Below are 14,052 nucleotides of genomic sequence, written 5' to 3' on the forward strand. Positions count from 1 at the left end.
TTCGGGTGGATTGGCCATGTTTAATTACCCATTGTGCCCAGGGATGTGCAGGCTATGCCAAATTCCGCATAATATCCACGGATGTGCAGGTTAGGTGCATTACTCAGGGTTAAATGTAGAGCGGTGGGAGAATGGGTGTGAGTGGGTTACGCTTGGGAGGGTCAGTGTGGACCCGTGGGTCAGAGTAGCCTGCTTCCACACTGTGGGGATTCCCTGAAGGGAAGGGATTCTCCTCCCCTTCTGCTGCAGGGCCGCGCAGGTGCAGTGAGGGGGCCCGCTGTCCACCTCGCCCCGCCCCCTTTACCGTCACCTTCCCCCGCCCCTTTAATGACGTCACAATGCGGGCGTGGCCCTGTCAGTTTGAGTGACACTCCCTCCCTCTGGGCAACTCCTCATCCTGGGAGGGCCGGAGAGACGGGAGGCGGGGAAGTCTGTTCCCTTGTTGTAACTGGAGTGAAATCAGGGAGGGAGCAGTCTCCGCAAACCCAGGTAGGTTTCTTAATTACCCCAGTGAAGAGGGACGGAAGGATAGAGATTGGGGAAGGGGAAGGGGAAGGGGAAGGGGTGGACATTTTTCTGTTTTGATGTTTAAAATGCACCGGATTCCCACCAGTAACTGCAACAGGTACAAGTACAGCACATGCAGTATTCCTCATTGCAGCTTCAAACCTGTTTTGCATCCTCAGTTCTTCCTCCACCTTGGCTCCAGCACATTCAGCTTCCTTCCCCCATTCCCATCCCCCCCGCCCTGATGTCCAAGCTGACCCGCAAAAGTTCCTCCATTCTTTCTTCAGTGTCCTTTGTGGGTTTTGAGAACTTTCTCAATCCTTTTATTGAATAGATAAGTTGGGAAGTTATGTTGTAGCTGCACCAGGTTAGGCCACTTTGGGAATGTTGTGTGCAGTTCTGGTCTCTCTGCTAGAGGAAGGATGTGGTGAAACCTGAAAGGATTCAGAAAAGATGTTGTCAGGGTTTGAGCTAAACAGGGTTGGGCTGTTTTCCTTCGAGCGCCAGAGGTTGAAGGGTGACCCTACAGATTTCTATAAAATCATGAGGGGCATGGATAGGATAAATAGACAAGTTGTTTTCCCTGGGATGGGGGAATTTCAGAACTACAAGGTAATAGGTTTAGGGTGAGAGTGTGGGGAAGATTTAAAAGAGACCTTTGGGGCAATGCCTATGTTGAGGGCAGTGCATGTAAGGAATGAGCTGCCAGAGGAAGTGGTGGAGGCTGGTACAATCACAACATTTAAAAGGCATCTGAATGTGTAAATGAATAAGAAGGGTTCATTATTTTTTTAATTGGCAGCTCTCAGAGTGAAGAGAAAGTGAGGTCTGCAGATGCTGGAGATCAGAGCTGAAAATGTGTTGCTGGAAAAGCGCAGCAGGTCAGGCAGCAACCAGGGAACAGGAGAATCGACGTTTCGGGCATAAGCTCTTCTTCAGGAAATGGCATAAGTCCTGAAGAAGGGCTTATGCCCGAAACGTCGATTCTCCTGTTCCCTGGATGCTGCCTTACAGGGATATGGGCCAAGTGCTGGTAAATAGGACCAGATTGATTTAGGATATCTTGCCAACATGGATGAGTTGGGCTGAAGGGCCTGTTTCTGTGCTGTGCATCTGGTAGACAGTGGTCCTCAGAATTCTGTTCCCATTAGGCTCTCCCTTAACTCTATTGCAAGTGATCTTGGTGACAGTATGGGATTCTGAAAAGAAACAGGACCCATAAATGCGCAAGGGAAGGATTCCATACATGGAGATGGGTATAGTTACTTATGCTGCATAAGGCCTGCTGTATCCCAGCCAGTGGAACGCAAGCTGTTTGTCTTTCCGGGCAGGCGGTATATGGCCCCTTTGTCTTACAGGAGTGGGTGAGACAAGTCTCAAATAGGCAGGAGATGTTATGTGGAACATGCACACCCATAGCTGGTTCCATTAAAGCAATTCTCATATGACCCTGCAGTAGAGTTAAAAGACATCAGCAAACAGGTGGCTTTGTTGACTAAAATGTTTAATTTTGAATTATACAACACATTTGCTGCACAATAGAAAATAGACAGGGAGAGTAAGACAATTAAGGACGTTTGCCTGAACATCAGTGAATCTGTACAAACAGGACACCGAGTGATAACATTCACAGCTGTTCCTTTGTGAAATTAATAACAATGTTTGATTCTGACCTCAAAATGAAACTCGCTACAAATTGACTTCTCCCTTGAATTATTGTCCTTCACTATTATCTGTCTAGTTCAGAACGTGCAGTGCTTTTGTTAACTTTTTGTGTTTGGGACAGTATAGCCTTTGTAAACTTGTGTATAAAGGGAGTCTGTTTGTGATAGTACAACAGAGTAGCCTGCCAGGGCTCTTGAAGGAAGAACAATGTCCTGCTCTCCTGGGTTATTAGAATCCAGTGAGCCTGGCTTATAGGTATCAGTGTTATGTTGTAACAGTAATGCTATTAGTAAATGAAAGGGATGATTAAAATTAAACTAAAACTGTCTGCAAGAGCTTTTTTAAATTCCAGACTACCAAAGGTACAATCTCCGGGATGAACCAAGAGAGGCTTACAAGTTGAGTTCATAAGGAATTCCTTGGGCCGTCTCAAACATGTACTTCATCAAGAGTTCTTCATTACTATTACCAACAAAGTGCGGTCCATTGTCCGAGCTAATGCACGCAGGTATACCGAAGCAGGGAATCATTTCCTTAAGCAAAATCTTCACCACAGTCTCAGCAGCCGTGTTAGGGGAAGGGTAGGCTTCAATCCACTTAGAAAAGACATCAACAATAAGCTAAACATATTTATATGTTTAGCTTATTGTTGATATCTTTTCTAACTGACATTTCTACAACTCAATGAAGTCCAGTTGAAGTGTCTCAAAGGGACCCTCCGGCAAGGGAGTCCTACCCGGAATGCAAGGCAAGCCTTTTCCGGGGTTATGTTCCTGACAAATAAGACACCGGCCGCTAACCCTTTGAGCTCGTTGTTGGAGGCGGGGATGCCACCAAGCCGTCAGGAGAAAGTCGGCGACCGAACGGGCACCACCGTGAGTTGCATAATGTACACAGTCAATAACCCGTAGAGCAAGATCATCAGACATACAGGTTTAACCCACAGGAGGAGTCCAGAGTTGGAATTGTCCTCCTGCCCATCAGAGCCCCCCCCCCCCGCCTATTGTCTAAATGCAGAAGTTGGACCATGAGCTTCTGAAGCTGCTATTGCTCCCCCTCTCCCCCTCTGAGTGAAGATTGAGCCTCACCCCAGACTGCAATGCCCTTCCCCTGTCCAACATCTCTGAGCACGGTACTCTCTTTTCTCACCCCCTTTTTCCAGAGTGGTGAAGGGAGGTGATTTGAAATTGGAGAACTCAATGTTGATCCTCAGGGCTGCAGGCTGCCCAGGCTCAAGATGAGGTGGTGTTCCTCCAATTTGCAGTTTGCTTTGTTGTGGGAATGGAAGAGGCCAAAGATGGTCATATTGGGAAGGGGAATTAAAATGGGTGGTGACTGGGAGGTTCAGTCGGCTTCTGTGGACCCAGCTGTGATGCTTGGCGAACCGTTCCCCAAGTTTATGCTCCGTCTCCACGATGTAGAGAAGACCACAGTTGGCAAACACATGGCAAATGGAGTGCCACAATGTAAAGTTACAGCCTTTACTGTGGAAAAAAAAGCAGAAAGGAGGTGAATTTCCGATGCTGGAGATCAGAGTCGAAAAGTGTGGTGCTGGAAAAGCACAGCAGGTCAGACAGCATCCAAGGAGCAGGAGAGTTGGTGTTTCAGGTACCAGCCCTTCATCAGGGCTGATGTGTGGATGTGCAAAGGGGCCTCAGTGTCCTCCTACACCAGTCATTGCCAGTTGTCAGACATGTGCAACCAGCAATCAGCAAGGCAAGTGTTATATTAGCAAGAGGAATTGAGTTCAGAAGTGGGGATGTCTCCCTGCAGTTAGGGGGTCATTGAATATATTCAAGGCTGAGTTCATCTGATTTTGGAACAACAAAGACGTGGATGTTTGTGGGGGAAGGCAAGAACATGGTTTCAAGGCCAGTACAGAATAGTTAGTCAGACAGCACAGAAACAGATCTTCAGCCCAACTAGTCCATGCTGACTATATTCAGAAACTAAGCTAGTCCCACCTAGATTGGGCCATATCCCTCTGAACCTTTCCTATTCATGTACTTATCCCAAATGTTAAGTTGTAGAACGAAGAGACCTTGGAGTGCAGGTTCATAGTTCCTTGAGAGCAGAGTCTCAGGAACATGGTGAAGAAAGCGTATGGGATGCTTTCCTTTATTGGTCAGAGCATTGAATACAGGGATTGGGAGGTCATGTTGCAGCTGTACAGGACATTGGTGAGACCACTTTTGGAATACTGCATTCAGTTCTGGTCTCCCTGCTAGAGGAAAGATGTTGTGAAACTTTGAAAGGAGTTGGAAAAGATTTACAAGGCTGTTGCCAGGGTTGGAGGCTTTGCTACAGGGGGAGGCTGAATAGGCCAGGGATATTTTCCCTGGAGCGTGAGAGGCTGATGTTTAGCGGTAAGGATAAATTATACAAGAGGGACGGCTTGCACTTTAATAGGTGGGGGACCAGCATTCTGGCAGGTAGGTTTGCCACTGCAACACAGCTGCGTTTAAACTAAATAGCTGGGGGGGGGGAAAGAGGGGACAAACTGGAAGTTTAAGAAGAAAGTTAGAACAAGAGAAGTCAAGAAAGACAATGGGATCAATGGAGCAGAAAATTCAAAAGAAAAGGATCATGCCGTAAGGTCCAGTGAAATCGGGATTGATAGGAAGGGTGAGGGGAGTAACAAATTAAAAATATTAAATATGAATGCACGAAGCATTAGAAATAAGGTGGATGAGCTTGAGGCTCATTTGGAAATTGGCAGTTACGATGATGTGGGGATAACCGAGATGTGGCTTCAAGTGGACAGAGCCTGGGAAGTGAATATTCAAGGGTATACGTGCTATCATAAGGACAGACTAACTGGCAGAGGGGGTGGGGTGGCCCTGTTGGTAAGGAATGATATTCAGTCCCTTGCACGGGGGGACCTAGAATCAGGGGATGTAGAGTCAGTGTGGCTAGAACTGAGAAATTCTAACGGTAGAAACTCCCATTAGGGTTTTATCTACAGGCCCCCAAACAGTAGCTTGGATGTAGTGTGTCAGTTGAATAAGGAGCTGAAATTGGCCTGTCGCAAAGATATTAGTACAGTTGTTATGGGGGATTTCAACATGCAGGTAGACTGGGAGAATCAGGATGGTACTGGACCCCAAGATAGGGAGTTTGTGGAGTGCCTCCGAGACGGATTCTTAGAACAGCTTGTGCTGGAGCCTACCAGGTGTTGTGCAACAAATCGGATTTGATCAGGGACCCCGAAGTAAAGGAGCCATTAGGAGGTGGTGACCACAATACAATAAACTTTAATCTGCAGTTTGAAAGGGAGAGGGTAGAATCGGAAGTGACAATATTTCAGTTGAATAAGGGAAGCTATGGAGGTATGAGGGAGGAGCTGGCCAATGTTCAATGATGCAATCCGCTAGCAGGGATGGCAGTGGAGAAACAATGGCAGGTATTTCTGGGTATAATGCAGAAGATGCAGGATCAGTTCATTCCAGAAAGGAAGAAAGGTCCTAAGGAGAGGCTGGGGTGGCCGTGGCTGACGAGGGAAGTTAAGGACCATGTAAAGACAAAAGGGAAAAAGTATAACATAGCAAAGATGAGTGGGAAATCGGAGGACTGGGATGTTCATAAGGGGCTTGGATTGGGTGAATATCCAAGGTCTTTTCCCCTGGGTATGGGAGTCCAGAACTCGAGGGCATATGTTTGAGCTGAGAGGGGAATGATTTAATGGGGACCTGAGGGGCAGACCTGTTCGCTTTCCGCAGTATCCCAGTGTTGTGAAAGATATTCACTTTCAGGTGGATTTATCTTGACATTAGTCTTTGTGTTTTTGCTTTTCTGCCCCTATAAGATCCTGAATCAGCACCTACAGGCAAATTAGTTAGAGCGGAGTGAGAACAAGGGGGGGGGGGGGGGTGGAGATAGTGGGATGGTGCTTTCAATTTTATAGAATAATAAAAGAAAAGAATATTCCACAGAAAGTAGAATTCCTAGTTCTGAATTTCTATCCTGCACTGACAATTATGACTTTTCTAATCTCTTTTTAACAGCGTATTGGACGATCTGAAGACAGAAGTTTCAAAATCAACAGATGAAGGACTCTCCATTGTCTGCAGTCCTCACTTTGACATCACTCAATCCATCGGGACGACAACAATTTTCCAACTATGATTCTGTGAGAAGGAGCAAAGCTTTTTGGTTGCTGTTTGAGTACGTTTTCAGCAACAGTGGGACTGGATGAGAGACCCTACTGTTGCAGTGCACTGAGTATGGAGCCTGAAGCAGTTATATGGCCTGAGAAGAGGAATTCACGGTGGGGAGGGGCTCCACACACGTTTGTGTGTGGCTGAAGCATTGGCCATGGAGAAACCTGAGGAATCCTGCCCCGTGGAGAAACCGTGGAAGTGTGGCCACTGTGGGAAAGGTTTCAATGTCCCATCTGTCCTGGAGACTCATCGGCGCAGCCACACCGGGGAGAAGCTGTTCTCCTGCTATGTCTGTGGGAAGGGCTTCAGCGATTCCTCCACCCTGCTGAGGCACCAGCGGATTCACACGAGGGAGAGGCCCTTCAGCTGTCCCGAATGCGGGAAGGCCTTCAGCAATTCCTCCGCCCTGCTGACCCACCGGCGGGTCCACACGGGGGAGAGGCCCTTCAGCTGCTCTGAGTGTGGGGAGGGGTTCAGTCAGGTGAGCAACCTGCAGAGGCACCAGCGGGTCCACACGGGGGAGAGGCCCTTCAGGGGCCCCGAGTGCGGGAAGGGGTTCACCTGCTTGATTAAGCTGCTGACCCACCAGTGTCTCCACACCAGGGAGAAGCCGTTCACCTGCTCCTCCCAACTGTGGACGCACTGAAGCAGCGACGGTCAAGTGCCATTATCGACTGGACTATCAACCCAGTTTCGGGGCTGCTGGGTTCGAATCCGGCCACGGCAGATGGCGGAATTGGAATTTGGTCAGAAACTGGAGTTCAGAATCTAACGATGAAACCATTTTTGGGGGGCTGGTGGGGGGGGTGGAGAAAACCCCCATCTGATTCACTCAAATCCTTTTTAGGGGAGGAAACTGCTGTTGTGGGAAAGGATTCACTCAGTCGTTCCAGCTGCATCCTTTACCCAGGCTGGCCTACACATGACTCCAGACCCACAGCAGTGTGGTTGACTCGACACTGTCTGTCCAACTTACTTGAATACAGGATACAGGTTGAAATTACTGAGTGAGACAATACTCCCCACAGGTTAAGGCTGTACCAAGAATCCAATTACAAAGGGATAACTCGGTGGTGACCAAGACTAAGGAAAGTATGGTTGTGGGGGGGATGTGTGCGCACTTCGGTCTTGAGCTGTTTGAAAAGTAGCTACTTTTTCTCTGCCTTTTTGCTGGGGGGATCTGAAGCTGTAACAAAGCTGGATCACAATAAAGGTTACCTGAACTTACTGCCGGGTTCAGACTCTCATTGAAAGTTTTGAGCTCCAAGAGGTTTTTGTTTTAAAGCTGCTCATTTCTTTCAGCCTCCTGCACTGAGTTTCCAATGTCATGTATCAGATGGAGCAGTGAATGAGTAGCTGGTATCGTTAGAAATTGTAAATTTTTCAGGAGTGCAGGTACTGCGTCATTTCATCAGCATTGTAAAGTTTCCTGGCAGCACTGGGACGTTTGGGCTGTGTTCACTAGATGTGGAGGTGCCGGTTTTGGACTGGGGTGGATAAAATTTAAAAACTCTCACAACACCAAGTTTATTTGAAAGCACCAGCTTTTGGAATGCTGCTCCTTCATTGGGGAGCTGTGGAGCAGGATCGACAGACATTACATTTTATAGCAAAAGATCACTATGTCATCGATCTATTGAAGAAACCTAAATTGCTGTTAAGTCTTCCATCTTTTAGGATGGGTTGCAGGTTTCAGTTTGTTCGTACGTAAATCATTGAACATCTTTCAAGTCATGTTCTTGAGATGATTTAAGGTTAGATTTTTTAAAAAAGTCACATCTCAGCTCAGACAATGCCTTAAAGGTGTGAGGTTTGAGTCTGTCAGAACCACTCTGATTCAAGGTTGGGATCCTATTTCCCAAGTAGGAATTTATAAAATATTACATGGATTGAGTGCCTGCAGACTGTGCGCATTTTAAGCAAAATTGAATGTATCTGCAAATATAATTCTGCCAATACAAATTCACTCCGTGTGTGTGTGTGTGCGTGTGTGTGTGTGTGTGTGTGTGCGTGCGCGCATGTTTGGTAAAGTGTAAGTGTGATGGAGTATATGTCTGTGAGAGGCTTGGTGTATGTGTGTATGAGATGGGTATGAACGCAAGGGTTTACGTTTTACTAAAACAAGGAAGTGCAGTTAATTGTAGGACCCTGGGTCATGTTGTAAAAGAGAGAGACATAGAGTCATAGAGATATACAGCATGGAAACAGACCCTTTGGTCCAATCTATCCACACCGACCAGATATCCCAACCCAATCTAGTCCCACCTGCCAGCACCCGGCCCTTATCTCTCCAAACCCGAGACATGGGGTGGAGGGTTAGGTACATAGTTCTTTGAAAGTTGTATTACTGGTAGGCAGAGTGGTTTAGAGTACTGGGTACAGTTCTGGTGGCCCTGTAATAGGAAGGAGACTATTAGAGAGGGTTTGGTAAAGATTAATCAGGACTGAATACCAAAGAGTTCTTCCTTCGCGTCGGGGAGCTCAAAACTAGGGGGCATATTCTTTCAAGGTGAGAGGAGAGAGATTTAAAAGGAACCCGAGGGGCAACGTTTTGACAGAGGGTGGTTTGTGTGTGGAATGAACTTGCTGAGGATGTGGTAGATGCAGGTACAGTTACAACATTTAAACGACATTCGGATGGGTACATGAATAGAAAGGTTTAGAGGGATATGGGCCAAATGCAGGCAAGTGGGACTAGTTTAGTTTGGGAATCCTGGTCAGCATGGACGAGTTGGACCAAAGGATCTGTTTCTGTGCTGTATGTCTCTACGAACCGGAAGTGATCTTATTGAAACCAGTAGAATTCTGAAAGCAGCTTGACAGGATAGATGCCGATAAAATGCTCCTTTTTCTGGGGGAGAGTCATAGAATCCTGACAATGTGGAAGCAGGCCATTCGGCCCATCTATTCCACACTGGCATTCTGAAGAGCATCTCACCCATACCCACCCCCTTACTCTGTATTTCCCATAGCTCATCCACCCTAACCTGCACATCCAGGGCACCATGGGTAATTTAGCATAACCAATCCACCCTAACCTACCCATCCCGGGGCTCTATGGGTTACTTAGCATAGCCAATCCACCCTAACCTGCACATCCCGGGGCACCATGGGTAATTTAGCATAGCCAATCCACCTTAACCTGCCCATCCCAGGGCACTATGGGTAATTTAGCATAGCCAATCCACCTTAACCTGCCCATCCCAGGGCACTATGGGTAATTTAGCAGGGCCAATCCACCTTAATCTATAAATTAGATTTGTCCACAAGGGTGAAAAGTATAAGGAATTAAAAACAAATAGTGAGGGTAGAAAGCACAAGCCCAGTGACGGGTGTCTGCCCCGGGCCGCGCGGTGCCATTTTCCTAACGGCCGCCCTCCCGCCGCTTCCTCGCTCGAGCGACTTCTCCTCCCAACCGCCTTCGCCCCCGCATGACGTCTGCACGAGGGGATGGGCGGAGCCAGGGATGGGAGGGACCAGGGGAGCCTCACCATCACCAAGCAACAGCATTACCAATGGACCGACAATCGAAACTGGATACTGATGTCACAAAACCTGAAACGATACCTGGTGTGTCTGAATGTGTGCCACATTGTAACAAAAGTTATGAAAGATATTAACTTTCAGGTGGAGGTATCCAAAATGCAGAGAGATGTCAGTCTTGATGTTTTTGCTTTTCTGCCCCAGTAAGATCCTGAATCAGCACCTTCAGGGGAATTAGAGCGGAGTGAGAACGAGGGGGAGAGAGAGTGGGATGGAGCACTGAGTGTGGAGCCTGAAACAGCTATACGGCCTGGGAAGAGGAATTCAAGGTGGGGACAGGCTCCATGTGCGGCTGAAGCGTTGGCCATGGAGAAACCGTGGAAGTGTGGCGACTGTGGGAAAGGCTTCCATTTTCCGTCTGCCCTGGAGACTCATTGGCGCAGTCACACCGAGGAGAGGCCGTTCCCTTGCACCGACTGCAGGAAGGCCTTCAGACATTCCTCCCACCTGCTGACCCACTAGCGGATCCACACTGGGGAGAGGCCTTCAGCTGCACTGTGTGCGGGAAGGCCTTCAGCAAGTCCTCCAGCTTGCTGACCCACCAGCGGGTCCACACGGGGGGAGAGGGCATTCCCCTGCCCCGAATGAGGGAAGGTCTTTAACAGGCCTCTGCCCTGCTGAGGCACCGGCGGGTCCACAAGGGGTAGAAGCCCTACAGCTGCACTGTGTGCGGGAAGCCCTTCAGCTTGCCCCAACTTGCTGACCCACCAGCGGGCCCACATGGGGGAGAGGCCATTTCCTTGCCGTGAGTGTGGGAAGGCCTTTACCCAGGCCTCCAACCTGCTGAGGCACCGATGGGTCCACAGATGGGAGAGGCCCTTCAGCTGCCCTGAATGTGGGAAGGCCTTCACCCGCTCCTCCTACCTGCGGAGCCACCAGCAAGTTCACGTACCATCGCAGGGTGACTAAAGGAATGACAGCCGAGTGTTATTATTGACTGGACTATCAAACCATTTCTGGGGATTCCTGGGTTTGAATCCCGCTGCGGCAGCTAGTGGAATTGGAATATGGTCAGAAATCTGGAGTGAAACCATTGTCAGTGGGGTTGGGGTGGAAGAAATCCCCATCTGATTCACTCAGCTCCTTTTTCGGGAAGGAAACTGTTGTTGTGGGAGAGGATTCACTCAGACATCCCAGCTGTCTCCTTTACCTAGTCTGGCCGACACGTGACTCCAGACCCACAGCAGTGTAGTTGACCCTACACTGCCCATCCAACTTACTTGGATACAGGATACAGGTTGAAGTTCCTGAGTGAGGCAATACTTCTGCTGGGTGAAGGCTCTAGTAAGGATCCAATTACAAAGGGACAACTTGGTGGTGACCAATAATGAAGAAAGTGAGGGGTTGGAGGGAGTGTGTGCACTTTGACCTAGAGCTGTTTTTAAAACATTGCTACTTTTTCTATGCCTTTCTGTTGAGAGATTCTGAAGCTGTAACAAAGTTGGATCACAATAAAGATTACCTGAACTTCAGACCGAGCTCAGACTCTCATTGAGAGCTTTGAACTCAACAGGTTTTTGTTTTAAAACTGCTCATTTCTTACAGGCAACAGTGAGAACTGCTGATGCTGGAGATCAGAGTCAAGATTAGTGTGGTGCTGGCAAAGCACAGCAGGTCAGGCAACGTTGATTTTCCTGCTCCTCGGATGCTGCCTGACCTGCTGTGCTCATTTCTTACAACCTCCTGTACTATGTTTCCAATGTTGTGTATTGGTTGCAGCAGTGAATGAGTAACCAGTATTGTTAGAAATTGTAAATTTTTCAGGAGTCCAGGTACTACAACATGCCATCGGCATTGTACAGTTTCCTGGCAGCACTGGGAGGTGTGGGCTGTGTCCACTGGAAACGATGTGGAGGTGCCGGTTTTGGACTGGGTGGATAAAGTTAAAAATCACACAACACCAGATTATAGTCCAACAGGCTTATTTGTAAGCATTAGCTTTCGGAGTGGTGCTCCTTCATCAGGTAGCTATGGAGCAGGGTCATGAGACACAGAATTTATAGCAAAAGATCACACTGTCATGCAACAGATAGGACATATTGAACAAATCTAGATTGCAGATTAATCTTTCATCTTTTACCATGGGTTGCAGGATTCAGTTCATTAATATGTACTTTTAATTCACAGAACTACTTTTAATTCACCTTCTCGAGATGATTTAAGGTTTTATAAAAATAGGTGACATCTCAGCTCAGATACTGCACAAAAGTGTCTGTGTCCCAAGCTTGAATCAGACTGGTTCTATTAATCAAAGTAGGAATTTATAAAATATTACATGGATTGACGGCCTGCAGTTTGTATGCTTTTTTAGCAAAATTGAATATATCTGCAAATATAATTCTGCAAATGGAAATTCACCGCATTGACTTGTGTGATTGTATCTGCATGAGTGTGTGTGCATGCTAATAAAGTGTGTGTGGGATGGAGTATAAGCCTGTGAGATGGTGAGAGTGTTAGGGTGTGTGTGGCTGAGAGAGCAACAGGTAAAAGGCAAGGGGTTGCATTTTGCTAAAACGAGGAAGGGCAGGACTTGTACAGTTAATGGGGCCCTCCATCATGTTTTAGAACAGATTCATGAGGGGGCAGGGGCCATGGAGGGGTTCGAGTACATAAAGTTAAAAAACTCTCAACACCAGGTTGTACTTCAACTGGTTTATTTGGAAGCACAAGCTTTCGGAGCGCTGCTCCTTCATGGGATGTTTGTGGAACAGGATCATAAGACACAACCATCTGATGAAGGAGCAGCGCTCCAAAAGCTAATGCTTGCAAATGAGCCTGTTGGAGTATCACCTGGTGTGGTGTGAATTTTAACTTCGTACACCCCAGTCCAACACCGGCATCTCCAAATCGGGGACATAGTTCTTTGGAAGTTGCATCATTGGTAGACAGGGTTGTGAAGGAGGCGTTTAGCACACTTTCCTTCATTGTTCACCCCGTTCAGTGTAGGAGTTGGGACATCACGTTGTGGTTGTACAGGATATTGGGGAGACCACGTGGAGAGGACTGAGTACAATTCTGGTCGCCCTATTGACGACCACAAGTTGTCGGGTGACCTTATTTCGATGTATAAAGTCATGGGGCGTGTAGGAAAGGTAAATATCACAGGGGGAAGAAAGGGTGGCTCTCCCCTTTTTAACTTCTCTTGGCATTCAGACACTTAAATTCTGTCAGTAACAGCAGCATCGCCAGAGAGCAGACTGCGCCTGCTCGCCGGTACAAGGATGAAGCTGCGCATGCTCCTCACTGCACGCAAGGCACGCCTCGCGACTTTCTTTTGATGGGCCAATCAGAAGCGCTGGAGGACCGGAAGGTGACTGGTCCTCCTGCCAATCAGAGCCTTCCTATCGTCTGAATCCAGAAGCTGGAACACGAGTTTCGGAAGTTGCTGCTCTGTCTCTGAATGAAGAGTGAGTTTGTTCCAGACTCCCCTCTTACTTCTGCTCATCTAATCGGTTTACCACATCTGTCTGTGGCGTGCAACCACCCCCCCCCCCCCCGATAGCTGGGTCTTATTACTTTTGGTGATGCAACACAGGGTCTTATTTGGTTATCTTCTTCATACTAACTCCCTCTGTGCGTGACCATTGCTCCTGTCATGTCAATACATCTGCTTCTACCAGTCGACCACCTCCCTTTTTAGTTAGTTATTTCTTGGAATATATCCTCATGATTCTGCGTCGCGATTTTTGCAGAAGCAAGATGCAGCTACTGCTTGCAAGCATATCTAGCTTAACATATTCCCCCCAGCACGGACGAGTTGGGCCGGAGGGTCTGTTTCTGTGCTGTAATACTGGAATTGTCTTCGGTGAATGCAGAAGTGTGGTTGGACTTTCAGAGTAGCTTTCCAAGCTGTTGTTCCCTTACTGGGAGCAAAAGAAGTTACATTGAAGTCTTTCGTTTGTGAGACAGCAACTGAGTGAGTGAGTACATCTGAGAGTTTGGTGGAAAGTGGGAATTCATTGCACTGTGGGGATGAAGCCCTACCCTATCCAGTCATTTCTGCTGGTGGATGAGACCAGGCCTCAAGTTGAGGGGAGTAGATTTAGGACAGAAATGAGGAGGAACTGCTTTTCCCAGAGAGCAGTCAATCTATGGAATTCTCTGCCCAATGAAGCAGTAGCAGCATCTTCATTAAGTGTATTCAAAACACAGTTGGATGGGTACTTGCATGGTAGGG

General features: G+C 47.7%; 1 long non-coding RNA gene across 1 annotated transcript; it reads left to right on the forward strand.

The window, feature by feature from the left end:
* Positions 1 to 383: 383 nt before the first annotated feature.
* LOC148145027 (uncharacterized) lies at positions 384 to 7,559 on the forward strand. The gene is made up of 2 exons (XR_015751732.1): positions 384 to 489; positions 6,177 to 7,559. It is a non-coding gene; the product is annotated as an uncharacterized LOC148145027 (long non-coding RNA).
* Positions 7,560 to 14,052: the final 6,493 nt, after the last annotated feature.

The sequence above is a fragment of the Chiloscyllium plagiosum genome, unplaced genomic scaffold (genome assembly GCF_037043375.1).
Source record: "Chiloscyllium plagiosum isolate Xiang-an unplaced genomic scaffold, Cpla_swu_hap1 HiC_scaffold_27, whole genome shotgun sequence".
NCBI classification, from domain to species: domain Eukaryota; kingdom Metazoa; phylum Chordata; class Chondrichthyes; order Orectolobiformes; family Hemiscylliidae; genus Chiloscyllium; species Chiloscyllium plagiosum.